Here is a 13,748-nt window from a genome sequence, read left to right as displayed (position 1 = left end):
AGATCTTAGTTTGGGGCCGGGATACATTTTCACAGGTGGAAGGGATCTTTTCGGCTTACAACAGCAACAAAAACAGCAATAATAAAATCTACAGAGCTCACAACATTTTACTCAAGAGTAAACAATGGCAATTATCCCTACTGTGTTGTAACTGGAAGTCTATGAAAAAATCTAAAAGTTATGAAGATCTTTATATTTCAAATGCATTGTATACAGTGCTAGCCATATTTTGAATGTGACTTTTTATATCAGCAAAAACAAATCAAATACTTTTTGGAAAGTGAATGTGTCTTTTTGATGACATTTGAAATGCCAGATCTGAAGTGCCCAAATGAAATAGAAATCGAAGTTTACCTTATTTCACGCATACCTGGATGTTGGATATTTCATCGATAGAATATCAGGGAACCAAGGAAAGTACATTTCTCGTTCAAACATAAATGAAATTTGCTATTATCCAAGTGACAATATCCAAGAATCAATGAACTCAGTTCTTCCAGTATCCTACAATAGACTCTTCCCTTGGTTCCAACAACTCCATAAACCAAGGTGATTTTTTTTCCTCCTGCTCCCAGAGTTTCCAGTTTTAGTTTTGGCATCAAACTAAATTTAAATATGGTGCAGACATGGAGGAGTATCTCTTTCCCTCCCTCCGTCCCTCCTTCCTTCCCCTTCCTCTCCTTCCCCTTACTGAAAGCAACAAAGATAGGAAGAGGAGGTATGTGTTGCATAGGTTAGGATCAAAGGGGAATACATGCCTCATTCACCTCTGGTTTAGACCCCTCTCACCTCCATGTAAGGGTAGAGGATCACACATGAAATGCACTCTGTGATATTTTCAGAACTGGGACAGAGATGGATCCTGCAGCAGGGAACCAATGGAAGAATATCACTTCCTTCCCTGTTCTTTTGAGCTAATATGAAATGTTAAAGAGGGCAAGGAGTTGAGCTAACAGGAGTTGTTGAAGAGGACTAGGAATTTGTGGGGAGGCCAGAAAGAGCAAAAGGAAGGCCAAGTGGGAGGAAGACCAAAAACCTTAAAAACTCTTCTACTCCTCTTTCTTCCCCCTCTTCCTCTCTCTTCCTGGACTTTCATCTTCTCAACTTAAACCTTATCTTCCTCACTTCCTCCCCTACTGTTTAAATTTTCTCTACCTTTCTTCTCTTCTTTTCTATTTCCTTCCCAAAATGGTGCTGGGTGTCATCCTAAGGGGAATTGGGAGATGAGAACTGACTCAACCATCAGTGCTCCAGATCAAATTGCAGAGAAGGCCATGATGATAGTTGCCTTCAAAACACATGGAAATTGATTTGTACAAACTCTGCAGTGTCTGTACAGGTGCATTTATATGATATCCCTTTGTCTCGCCTCTTTGGATTGAAATCTGAGGGCAAAAAACCCAGCTCCTCTTCAGACATCACTGCAATTTCCTAAATGGTGGTACACACATAGTAAGCATTTAACATACCACAATTATTATTATGTAACCAAGCACTGCACTAAGATAATTAGGTTGGACACAGTCCCTAACCCATATAGGGCTCAGAGTCTAAGCAGGGGGGATAGATATTGAGCCCCCAATTTACAGACAAAGTAACTGAGGCACAGAGAAGGTAAGTGACTTACCCAAGGTATCATTGAAAGTGGAAGAGCCAGGATTAGAGCCAATCCTCTGACTCCAGGCCCTTTCCACTAGGCTTCACTGCTTTTATTGATTGCACAGTAGCTAATCGATACATAATTTTAGAGAAGAATAATGATGTAAATTTTCTTTGGTTTTGCAAAGGGGAAACCATGTCTTTAATTTTTTAAAAAAGAGATCAGAGCTAGATGGTTAGAGGGAAAAGGAATTTTAGTTCCAAAGAAATCAGGGCACGTAAGCCACCTTTCCCAGAATCATTTTTCTTCTACCATTCAGAATGAATAATTTACTAGCATATTGTCTTGTCTGCTTTCTTGCCTATATGAACGAATCCTGTCCCTAGGGTTGAATGTCATTCTCTGGGCTACACACAAATGTTATCATTTTTCTACTTTGAAACAAGTGAGCCTTTTTCTAATAGCCTTGTTCCATTTTCTGGATAATACAGTCATTTTTCATTGGTTGGATTTATATATGTAGTGCTGTATATTTCTGTAGAGCTTTGACATTCCCAGCATTCCAAAGTGATTATCTTGTATCTACCCCAGCACTTAGTACAGCACCTGGCATATAGTAAGTACTTAAATACCACAGTTATTATTATTATTCATTGACATTCAGAGGCATTCGAGTTGATCAGAGTCTCTGGCTCACATAGGCCTCACAGTCTAAGGGGAAGGGAGAACAGATAATTAATGATGGCATTTGTTAAATGCTTACTATGTGCCAAGCACTGTTCTAAGCACCGGGATAGATACAAGGTTATCAGATTGTCCCACTTGGAGCTCACAGCCTTGATCCTCAATTTATAGGTGGGGTAACTGAGGCACAGAGAAGTGAAGTGATTTGCCCAAAGTCACACAGCTGACAAGTGGCAGAGTTGGGATTAGAACCCATGACCTCTGACTCCCAAGCCCGGGCTCTTTCCACTAAGCCATGCTGCTTCTCTAATTCATCCCTATTTGACAGATGATGAAACCCACTGAGGCGCAGTAAAGATCACAGGTCAAGTGGCAGAGCTGGATTAGAACCCAGATATTCTGACTTTCCAAACGCTTTCCGCTATGTGAAGCTGCCCTTATCATACCAACTCGGTTGTATTCTCCCAAGTGCTTAGCACAGTGCTCTGCATACAGTAAAGTGCACAATAAATGCCAATGATTCATTGATTGATGAGTGCTAGAGAGATGACATAGACATCCCTACGTAGATTTAGAGTACCTCTATTATATCCAGACTTCATTAAAAGTGAAACTGGAATTCTAATTCTATTTCTGGGAATTCCAAAGGGAAGTCATCAAAGAGTCAATCGTATTGCACACACTGTATGCAGAGCACTGTACTAAGCACTTGGGAGAGTACAATATAACAGGCACATTACCTGCTCACAACGAGCTTACAGTCTAGAGGGGAAGACAGACATTAATACAAATAAGTATATTACAGTTATGGACATAAGTGTTGTGGGGCTGGGAGGGAGGATGAATAAAGGGAGCAAGCCAGGGCAACATAGAAGGGAGTGGGAAAAAAGGAAATGAGGACTTAGTCAGGGAAGGCTTCCTGGAGATCAATCAATCAATCATATTTATTGAGCGCTTACTGTATGCAGAGCACTGTACTAAGCGCTTGGGAAGTACAAGTTGGGAGATGTACCTTCAATAAGGCTTTGAAGGAGAGGAGAGTAATTTGTTGTTGGCTGTGAAGGGAGTTGATAAAAGATGCCTTTTCCCTTCCTAGCCAGTGTGTTATAGAATCTTTGGAGCCCTGAGAAATGGGTTAGGGCTCATTTTCCCTCTAAACTATAAACCCGTTGTGGGCAGGGAATGTGTCTACCAACTCTGTGATATTGTACAATGCTCTGCACACATTAAATGTAATTGATTGATTATTTCCATCTCACAAAGAACTGAAAATTACGCCTGGGACCCATTCAGAAAAAGGGGGCAAATTGCTCTATTAAAACAAAAAAGTAAAAAATAAAAATAAAAATAAAAAACCAAAGTTTCAGTGATCCTTAAATTAACTGTTCATCCTATCAAGTTTACTAAAACAGCCAGGCTTTATAATCATGACTGGAAAGAGTGATTACTTAAATACTTCCAGTGGATGAAGTCCAGTGGTTCAGAAGTCACTTCCAACAGAAGCTTTTTATTTTATCTAGATCATCAAGTGAATCAAAGTTTAAATTGTCGCAGATTATACTGCTGTCGATGTTACTAAAATGGGAAGGTAAACTCATCCCCTAAAATGTAGAGTATGGAGCAGTTGATAGATCGATGACCTTTTGGAGAAATCGCATTGAAATATCACCCCCACCAGTAAGTGCAAACATGTTTCTTCTGACATAGCATCATGGTCCATCAAGATAGATCAATCAATGGCATTTATTATCGTTATTATTATTAATAATAACTGTGATATTTGTTAAGTGCTTACTATGTGCCAAGCACCGTACTAAGTGCTAGGGTAGATACAAGATATACAAGATACAAGATATGAGGGAGGACAGGTATTGAATGCCCATTCTGCAGTGAAGAAACTAAGGCCCAGAGAAGTTAAATGACTTACCCAAGGTCCCCCAGCAAACATGTGAAAGAGTCATATTTATGGTATTAAGCACTTGTTAAGCTCTTACTGCATGTCAAGCACGGTTCTAAGCACCGGAGTAGATACAAGAAGAATGTCTTCTAGTTCTTCAATGTGTAACTGAAACTTTCCTTTATGATAGGACTGACTATTTCTGTTGCTCAGTTGCCTACATCCTATTCAGATAGATTTTACTATTCCTTATGGACAGTGGCACTTTATAAATTAGTTCAGGTGTGATTTTATTTTCCTCATGGACCCATATGTATGAGGATTAAGGGTCTTCGGACAAGCGCCATGCAGCTTGGGATCTGTTCTTGTCCCGTTGTGAGCAACAACTGCACGCTATTGTACATGGAGGAATAGACTCAAAGAACGTTTCTAAAATATATTCAAATAATAATACAAATGTACTTTGTGGGCTGGGCTGGCAGGCCATGGAAAATCACGGGCTTTTGTGGGGAGTGTTGTTTTGTGAAGTGTTCCGTTGCTTTCTATTTTGGGTCAGTGCTGAACTAGATCACTCGTCACTCACATAGTGATGGGCTCTATTCATTGTCTCAGGCAATGGTGAATCTGAAAGAAAGGACCCTAGGACTTCTCGTGAAAAGTTTTATAACCTTGAAGTTAATTCCCATGGATTTTCCTGTGGAACAGCCTCCCTGGAGCAAATCGGCAGAGGAAATCCCCAACAGATGTTGCACTGGGTAAATTATAAAGTTCACGTTTTGTTAATGTTAATAATACTTGTGGTATTTTTTTAGCTTCTTACTCTATGCCAGGCACTGTACTAAGCACTGGGGCAGATGCAAATTGGGTCAGACACAGTCCCTGTCCCATATGGGGCTCACGATCTTAATCCCTCTTTTACAGATGGGGTAACCGAGGCAGGGAGAAGTGAGGTGACTTGCCTAAGGTCACACAACAGACAAGTGGTGGAGCCAGGATTAAAACCCAGGTCCTTCTGACTCCCAGGCCTGTATTCTATCCATTAGGTGACACTGCTTCACTTTGTAATATTATTAATAATAGTAATGATAATAATAATAATAATAGTTAACAGCATGGTCTAGTGAAAAGACCAATGGCCTGGAAGTCAGGAGACCTGGATTTTAATCCCAGCTCCGCCACTGGCCTGTTGTGTGACCTTGGACAAGTCACTTAATTTCTCTGTACCTCACTTTCCTCATCTGTATAATGGAGACAGGGACTGTTCAGCCTGATCATCTTATCTACCTTAGTGCTTAATAGAGTGTGTGGCACATAGTACGTGCTTAAATACCATATACCATAATTTGTTAGGAGATTAGTATATGCAACACACTATACTAAATGCAGTATTATTCATGTAATATTCAGTATTACATGAAGTTGAACACAATAATTGTCTCTGTGAATATGACTTGATTACAACTACACCACAATTTTTCTTCAGCCACATGTTTTTAACAGAGGTTGATGGAACAATGCCTAGATGAAAACTTCACATACTCATCCCTTTGCCATATCATTTTCCATTCCTCTCATTCCTTCTTTATCGATCACTGAAACTAACCTAAAGCAACAATGGAGAAGAGAAATGGAAACATTAATCTGGATTTGCAATTGGCAAACCTACTGAGGCAAGGAAAAAGTTTTCTCAGGGACACTGAAGGTCGGAGGTAGGATTTATACTTTGCTTATATTTCACTCACCAAGTCCCTGAAGGGTTTCTTCAATTTACCCAGGGGAAAAAAAATAACAACTAAAATGTTACTCCTTGAAACACCTCTCTTGAGAAATATTAATTGGTAGAATCAAACTACCTTGAAATGAGGGATTGGAGTACCAATTAGTGTGATATCATGTGTTCTTCTCCCCACTTTACACAATCTTTTTTAAAAATTTCATGATAGATTTGGGTGCTTCCATGTTGAATCATATCCTTATGGCAGGGGTAGTGTCTCTCCCAAGCACTTAATGCAGTGTTCTGCACACAGTAAGTGCTCAATTAATACAATTAATTGATGATTGATTGGTAGGACTTTAATTTTATTAAATACGCAGATGATTTGCACTATTGGTCTTTAATTTAATCCAAACACATAATTAGGAACCAACACCTCCTAGTGTTTTGTAGTCCTGTGCTTTCTGGACTGCCCCATTGAAACAGAACATATACCAATGGCCTCTTTCCAGTTGTGAAAGTAATGCATTTAAGTAAAATGTCCTTGAATAGGCACAAGAATTGCATGAAAATACATATGGTCATTATGACCACATTTAACTCTGGATCACTAATGCAGCAGTATTATTGGGAAAGTCAGTCGATTCAGGGGATGTATTCACAATTTGGACATAATCTGCCCACAATATTTGCTTTAGATCAGATCCCTAATATTTTAAAAGTGGAGAAACTGGAGAGAGTCCAGTGAATGATAACAAATATGACTAAGGAAATATAAAATATAATGAGTGAGGAAAGGTTTTGAAATTCTTTGCCCTAGGAACTTCACTATTAAGGATTTTGTTCTAAAGCTTAGATTTGTTTTCCTAAATTCATTACGTGGGGGAGTTCACACTGAAACTTCTAAGTCAACCCACTCAGCTATTTGGAGTCTTTCTGTTAGCAAACTCATAGGGAAGAGAACCATGATATTCAAAGAAGGATATTCAAAGTACATTCCTAACCACGAAGGTGAATGTCAAGAAGCCATGTTGCATAGTGTATAGAATATGGGCCTGGGAGTCAGAAGGACCTGGATTATAATCCCAGCTCTTCCACCTGCCTATGTGACCTTAGGAAAGTAACAACTTCTCTGTGCCTCAGTTACCTCATTTGTAAAATGGGGATTAAGACTGAAAGCTCCATGTGGGACATTGACTGTGTCTGACCTCGTTACCTTGTATCTAACTACCCCAGCACTTACAACAGGGCCTGCACATAGTAAGTGCTTAACAAAAACCATTAAAATAAAAAAGAAGGGCAGCCACCCTGTCTACCAAACCCCTTTGGGTAGTAGGTCGTGGACAGAGGCAGAATGGAAGGCCAGAGAATCATTTGTGTGGCCTAGTATGGCATTGCTTAGGACCCAAATTCAAAATATAATGGGTAAACTTCCTCCTTGCCCTTCCTTGGAGATAAAGTAACTCTTGCCTTAAGTTAAACTTGTGGCTAGACTGACAGTGTTGATCCATCTATCTCGTGCTTAGTACAGTACATGGAACATAATAGGTGCTTTAAGAATGCCATTATTGTTATCATTATTATTAGCAAAAGTTACATATCCATGACGCTTGAACAAATCAGTCCTTTTATTTTTATTTTTTTGATGGTGTTTGTTAAGCAGTTTGTATGTGGCAGGCACTGAACTGGGGTAGATATACTGCACACAGTAAGCACTTAATAAATATGACTGAACATAAACTGATCAGGTTGAACACAGTCCGTGTCCTATATAATAATAATGATGGCATTTATTAAGAACTTACTATGTGCAAAGCACTGTTCTAAGCTCTGGGGAGGTTACAAGGTGATCAGGTTGTCCCACGTGGGGCTCACAGTCTTAGTCCCCATTTTACAGATGAGGTAACTGAGACACAGAGAAGTTAAGTGACTTGCCCAAAGTCACACAGCTGACAATTGGTGGAGCCGGGATTCGAACCCATGACCTCTGACTCCAAAGCCCGTGCCCTTTCCACTGAGCCATGCTGCTTCCATAGTTCTATATGGGACTAACGGTCTTAATCCCCATGTTGCAGATAAGGCAACTGAGACACAGAGAAATTAAGTGACTAGCCTAAGGTCACACAACAGACAAGTGGAAGAATCTGGATTAGAACCCAGGTCCTCTGATTTCCAAGTCGATGCTCTTTACACTAGGCCACACTGCTTCCCAGATTTCCCTGTGAAACTTGTATTTCAAGACTCACCTGCATTTAAAGTTCAAATGAAGAACTATGTGAAGCATAATTGCTGGGAAAATTGTCTCCCTTACCAATTTCTGGGGGAAAAATGAGGGAATTGTTTAGTGGCTCTCAGGTGTGATGGAGATATTCCTCTACTAATGTCCAATAAGAAGGTCATGCAGGAAACTCAATTTATTTTCCATATGTGAAATTCCTATGCAAGATCCTGTATGTACTCCTGGGGACCAAAAACAGGAACCAGGGTTTAAAGGTTATGATTTATTGTAAAATGGTTGTACTGCTCTTTTATTTACCAGTTTCCTCAAGGTTAATTTTACATCTTTGTTCCTCAGACTGTAGATTAAAGGATTCAACACTGGACTGTCTCGGACTGCGCCATAGATTGATTCTTCAGAGGTCTCACGTACATGTAGAAGAGTGACCCATAAAATAAAGTGACACCCATCATGTGGGATCTGCAGGTGGAAAACGCTTTACTCCCTCCCTCAGAAGACTGGATCTTGAGGATTACCATGAGAATGAAGATATAAGACAGGATGATGACCATGAGGGAGTTGGAGAGGTTAAATCCAGCACAGAGGAGCATGACATTTTCTTTGAAGTGGGTATCACAGCAAGACAGCTTTATGAGAGGAGGGTCAGGACAGTAAAATTGTTGATGATGGTGAATACACAAAAGGACAATCTGAATTTCTTGATGGCTTGGAACAGGCCTGCAGAGAAGCCATGTACATAGGGGAAAGTGATGAGACAGGTGCAGACCCTCCTGGACATTTTGATGCTGTAATGTAGAGGGTGACAGATTGCCATATAGCAGTAATACGTCATTGCTGCTAACCTATAAAACTCTGTGAGGAGCAGAGATGTGCAAATGTAGCATTGGATGAAACAACCGGCAAGGGAGATAGTCTTCTTCTCTAATAAGAATCAATAAAGCAATCAATTGTATTTATTGAGCGCTTACTGTGTGCAGAGCATTGTACTAAGCGCTTGGGAAATACAAGTTGGCAACATATAGAGACAGTCCCTACCCAACAGTGGGCTCACATTCTAGAAGGGGGAGACAGAACAAAACCAAACATATTAACAAAATAAATAGAATAAATATGTAGAAGTAAAATAAATAAATAAATCAATAGAGTAATAAATATGTACAAACATATATACATATATACAGGTGCTGTGGGGAAGGGAAGGAGGTAAGATGGGGGGATGGAGAGGGGAACGAGGGGGAGAAGAAGGAGGGGGCTCAGTCTGGGAAGGCCTCCTGGAGGAGGTGAGCTCTCAGTAGGGCCTTGAAGGGAGGAAGAGAGCTAGCTTGACGGATGTTGGGAGGGAGGGCATTCCAGGCCAGGGGGATGAGGTGGGCCGGGGGTCGACGGCAGGACAGGCGAGAACGAGGCACGGTGAGGAGATTAGTGGCAGAGGAGCGGAGGGTGCGGGCTGGGCTGTAGAAGGAGAGAAGGGAGGTGAAGTAGGAGGGGGCGAGGTGATGGAGAGCCTTAAAGCCAAGGGTGAGGAGTTTCTGCCTGATGCGCAGATTGGTAGCCACCGGAGATTTTTGAGGAGGGGAGTAACATGCCCAGCGCGTTTCTGCACAAAGACAATCTGGGCAGTGGCATGAAGTATGGATTGAAGTGGGGAGAGACACGAGGATGGGAGATCAGAGAGGAGGCTGATGCAGTAGTCCAGATGGGATAGGATGAGAGCTTGAACGAGCAGGGTAGCAGTTTGGATGGAGAGGAAAGGGCGGATCTTGACAATGTTGCGGAGCTGAGACCGGCAGGTTTTGATGATGGCTTGGATGTGAGGGGTGAATGAGAGAGCGGAGTCGAGGATGACACGAAGGTTGTGGGCTTGTGAGACGGGAAGGATGGTAGTGCCGCCAGTCAGCCAGCACCTTGGGGGTTGCGTCTGAATAATACCACAGGCCTACAAACGCTAAGTTAGTGAAGAAGAAATACATGGGTGTGTGAAGGCTAGAATTTAGTCAAAGTAGCACAATCAGACCCAGGTTGCCTAACAAGGTGAAAAAAATAGGTGATTAAAAATAACGCAAAGTAGCCTTGAAGCTCTGAACAATCTATGAGACCCAAGAGAATAAAGTCTGTCACAGAAGTGCAATTGTCACTAGTCATTTTTCCTGGGGACTCGGTTCAAGCAATCCGTGGCATTTAGTGAGCACTTGTGTGCAGAGCACTGTACTAAGTACTTGGGTGAGTACAACACAACAGAGTGGGTTGACTACCCTGCCCAAAAGAAGCTTACTAACTGGAAGGGAAGACAGATATCAAAATAAATTACAGGGGGATAAAGTCCATACGTGCTGTGGGGCAGGGGGAAGACTGAATATCAAAGGGCTTAAGGAGCACAGAAAATGCAGAAGGGAATGCTTAGACAAGGAAGGGAGGGCTTAGTCGGGGAAGGACTCTTGGAGGAAATTTGATTTTACTAGTGCTTCGAAGGTGAAGAGACAGGTGGCTATCAGATATGAAAGTGGGTGGAAGACCTAGGCCACCAGACGAATGTGGGTTAGAAACTGGTGGTGAGATAGACAAGATTGAGGTACAGAGAGTGGGTTGGCATTGGAGGAGCAAAGTGTGCAGACTGGGTTGTAATAGGAGATCACCAAGATAAGGTAGGAGGGAGTGTGCTAAAAACTGATGGTAAGGGGTTTCTGTTTGATGCAGAGGTAGATGGCCAACAGTTGAAGATTTTCTAGCAGAGGAGAGATGTGGACTGAACTTTATTTTCAGAAAAATGATCCAGGCAGCAGACTGAAGTATGGACTGGAGATGAAAGAGTCAGGAGCAGGGAGGTAAGCCAGGAGGTTGAGACAGTAGTCAAGGCAGGATATAAGTACTTGGATCGACATTCACTAAAGTAAATAGAAATAAATAAAAAATGAAGATGAAAAAAATGGTTTTGAATTCCTTTCATGATCCCTCTACCAATACTTTGAAATACCTTTGGTTGCTTTAATGGGGCTCCTATTTCTCATGAGAGATAATGTACCTGAATACAATCTAAGGAGATGCTAGACAGACCCTAAGCCTCTATGATTGGATAAGGGGAGAAAATTCAGGATCAGGGTAAAGGGCCAACATTCACTCCCTCAAGAAATTACACAACTTGAAGCTCTATATTTTCTTAAAAGAAAGGACAATTTTTTGTTCTGTTTTGTTTTATAAGGCATTTGTCAAATGCTTACTTTGTGCTAAACATTGTACTAAATGCTGGAGTAGATACAAGCTAATCAGGTTGGATACAGTCGAAGTCCCACAAGGGGCTCATAGTCTTAATCCTCATTTTACAGATAAGGTAACTGAGATACAGAAAACCTAAGTGACTTGCCCAAGGTCACACAGCAGACAAGTGCCCAAACTGGGGTTAGAACCAAGGTCCTTCTGACTCGCAAGCTACCCACTAAATCATTTTGCTTCTCACTTCTCTAGATTTAAAGGTCTTAAAACTCATCCCCCAGCTCCTCTCCTTGAAAAAATTCTATCGTGATTCTCTGTAGTGATAGTAGCACCTGGCTTCAATCCCATACTACCAAGCACAAGCAAGCAAAGTAAAAAAAACAGGAAAAGAAAAGCATCATAACATGATGTTGTCCACTGGATACTGTCACTGATTGTATGTTCATTATTAATTACTAGAGAGAAAGGCAAGGGTGATAAAAGACTCAAGAAAGGTTAAGTCCATATATAGATGGAAGGACAAGGGTTCTTAGAGCTACAGAAGATATAACTCCAACACTGATAAAGGACAATCTTATTACAATTCTTCCAAATGAGCTTTGTTACCACTTTCAGAGACAGAATATCAGGCTGGACCAATCATTGACCTGACACAGTGTGGTAGTTCTCATGTTCTTGTGCTCCATAATTGTAAACTATAGCAGGGAGTTTCTGTAAGCTCACTGAGGGAAGGGAATGTATCTGTTTATTGTTGTATTATAGTCTCTCAAGTGCTTCGTACACACAGTAATTGTTCAATAGATATGATTGACTGTCTGACTTACTGACTGAATATATTCTTGACAACTCCTAAGCACTTTGAGGAACTCAATTATAAAACTACCTAGTGAAAATCCAGCCTAGTTAAAAAAAAATTAGGAGCTCCTGCAGGAGCACATGAGCAAGTGATTAGATGATCATTTTCTAAATGATTCTGAAGTCTATTAGTTGCCTAACCCACTCTTTCTACATTATGGATCATGCCATGACTTAGAACGCCCACATTCTAGTTCCAAATTTTTTATATTTACTAGAAGTTTAGATTCTGACCCAAAGCAACTAAGTGTGCAGGGGATGGGTGTGATTGTTAAAGCCTGAAATGCAGGTAAAGGGGAGGTCAAGGTAAGAAACAGGGGCCTTCGGAGAGAGAGAGTTTGATGAAGGGGGTATTACTCTAAGATAGGAAGGATGAGAACGACAGCAGTGCAACTGGCCAGGCTGGTTCCTCCAGGAGACCAGGTCAAGGGAGGATTCATTATGAGAATGGTGTGTGTGTGTGTGTGTGTGTGTGTGTGTGTGTGTGTGTGTGTGTGTGTGTGTGTGTGTGTGTGTGCGTGTGTGTGTGTGTGTGAGTGTGTGTGGCGCTGGGCATGGGAGTATGAGGAGAAGATGTTGCTGTGTTTTGAATGCCAGAGGAGATGTCAGGGTTAACAAGAAAAATGAAGGAAGCCGTGAAAAATTGAGGAAACATATGGAAGAAGATGGAGGATTATGAAAGAAATAGGACAGGAAAGTAATCATGATATGAGAATAAAAAAGGTAGAACCAAAAGAGATAGAAGAAATACCATATAATTATGGGGGAAAGAAAAGGGAATATCAGGAGAAGCAGTATCCCTAGTGAATAGAGCATGGGCCTGGGAGTCAGAAGGAACTGGGTTCTAATCCTGACTCAGCCACTTGTCTGCTATATGACCTTGGGCAGGTCATGTATGTTCTCTGTGTCTCAGTTGACTCATTTGTAAAATGAGGAGTTAGACATTGAGCCCCATGTGAGACACGGACTGTATCCAACCTGATTACCTTGTATCTACTCCAGTGTTTGGTACAGTGCCTGGTGCATAGTAAGTGGTTAACAAATATCATTAAAAACTCAGAGAGAAAGAAAAAGACAGGGAAGGGGAAACACTCAAGAATCCTTTGAATTTTTCAGAGGATGCAACTAGGCTGTTAATATAGCTAAGATTTCCTTCTTGTAACTATCATCAAATGTCATAAGAAATGTCTCCACTAATATTTAAAGATAATCTGATATGAAATCATCATGTGCTTTTGCAGCATTCATGTATACTTCTTGTCTCTAAATTGAACACAGCCTAGTAGGTAGGGTGGATAGTTTCTGAATTGAAATGTTAATAGGGGATTTTAGGTGCTATTCTGGAATTGCTGATATTCTAAATCTTGATTCACCTTCCAGGCTGATAAATAATTGACAAAATTGGAAAAAAAATGAAAAATAATTTTAACTACAACCAGGCAATTGTTTTGTTTATTCTAGATTCCAATTATATAAAAACACTACCACATTTTAGACCTTTACCACCCACCCTCTCTTCAAACTTCATGCACTCAAATGCTACTTAAATTTC

The sequence above is a fragment of the Tachyglossus aculeatus genome (assembly GCF_015852505.1).
Source record: "Tachyglossus aculeatus isolate mTacAcu1 chromosome 12 unlocalized genomic scaffold, mTacAcu1.pri SUPER_6_unloc_2, whole genome shotgun sequence".
NCBI classification, from domain to species: domain Eukaryota; kingdom Metazoa; phylum Chordata; class Mammalia; order Monotremata; family Tachyglossidae; genus Tachyglossus; species Tachyglossus aculeatus.
Note: the sequence above shows the minus strand (reverse complement) of the source record.